The sequence below is a fragment of the Pteropus alecto genome, unplaced genomic scaffold (genome assembly GCF_000325575.1).
Source record: "Pteropus alecto unplaced genomic scaffold, ASM32557v1 scaffold17, whole genome shotgun sequence".
NCBI classification, from domain to species: domain Eukaryota; kingdom Metazoa; phylum Chordata; class Mammalia; order Chiroptera; family Pteropodidae; genus Pteropus; species Pteropus alecto.
In genome coordinates, this window is record NW_006440645.1 from 318401 (window position 1) to 319861 (window position 1461).

The 1461-nt window shown below is 52.6% G+C and overlaps 1 protein-coding gene across 1 annotated transcript in view; it reads left to right on the top strand.

The window, feature by feature from the left end:
* Positions 1 to 1461, top strand: part of ANK2 (ankyrin 2) — a 281207-nt gene that overhangs the window by 3773 nt on the left and 275973 nt on the right.

Sequence of the window (1461 nt, forward strand, 5' to 3'; positions counted from 1 at the left end):
AGGTTGCGGGCTGGGGTCAGGGCAAGTCGTGGGTCGGTTTTTGTGATCTCGAACGTCTATGTTATGGTCTGTTTTGATTAGTGCTGATTACTTTGAACAATCTTTTCAATCTTATTCACATCCAGCTGCCGCAACCATTTGGTTGGAGGGCCTCCTCGTGCACCTGTGTTTGTCTGCTGTCTTTTGGGCTTTGGGTTGACATGTGTCTTCCACGTAGTTTTATGCTTTGTCTTGAGCACAGAAGAACGAATCGTGGGGATCCACACAGGGAAACACTGCTGTCCATGGCCTTTGGGAAGATTTGGTAGAAAAATAGTTCTGTGTGCATTGATGTGGAAAAAGACCATTTCCCGTCCTCAGTTGAAAAAAAAATTCCATCATTCAAGACCCAGATTTGGAATTCGGATCTGTTTGACATTGTCGTATCTCTTGTTCCTTAATCTTACCCCATTTGACTTGTGCCTTTTGTATCATAAGTAATAACAACGCCGACATAGCAGTCACCATGTGCTGAGCGCTCCCGTGTGCTGGGACCTGCACGGACATTCCGTTTATTCACCGACATCTCCCAGCCGGCGGGCGGGCGGGCACCAAGCACACGCCCTGTCGGCTGGCGTTCCAGCCACATCCTCCTCCGTCTAAGCTCTGTCTCTTCCAACTTATGATGCTGTTCCACTGTAGATTCTGTGGAGTTGTGCGCGCAAACATAAAGGCTGTGACAAAGGCCTTTCTGTCCCTGTGCACCACACCGACGGGGCGAGGAGGGGGTGTCGGCCTGCTGGTGAGGAGAGGACGGCTTTATTGGGGGTCGCGTTTCAGTGTGCCGGCGACGGTATGGTATGTCACAGCTGTGGGCAGCATGTGCGAGTGACACTTACGTGCTTGTTAGCAGGCGCGGCCGTCCCCACAGCAACTTCCTGACGAGAATAACAATGTAACAGGATTTTGTATTACAGGACCTTATTCTTAAAAGCATCGTTGTTTCAACTTTATCCAAAATATGGTAGCGTTATAGTCAGATTGGCTGGCAGTGCGGTGACTCAGGGTTTCCTAAAGCCATGTGCGACGTGACGCACTGGTAGAATTATTCCTCAGATGCCGCTGCAGACGTCTGAAAAAGCTCACTCGCCCGGGCTCTGCCTCCCGCTGGCCTCACCTGGGGCTCAGCTGCCCACTGCCCGGCGCTCCCTCAGCCTCCGGGAGGGGGCCCGAGTGACCTTGGGCTGGCACCCTGGCTGCTACGGGATGTTGCTTGTTGACAGAATTGCCATCCGCCACGAGGCCCCGCCCAGCGGTTGAAACTTCGAAGTAGGATTTCTGTGACATTTTAAGAGAATTCACGTGGAATAGCAACGAAACCCAGAAAACCGAAGCTAAGTAACGCAGACGGAGCCGCTTGTGCCTACTTGTAGCGTAGCGAGCCGCAGACCCTTCCTGGAGCCAGCCAGCACGTCGCGAGGG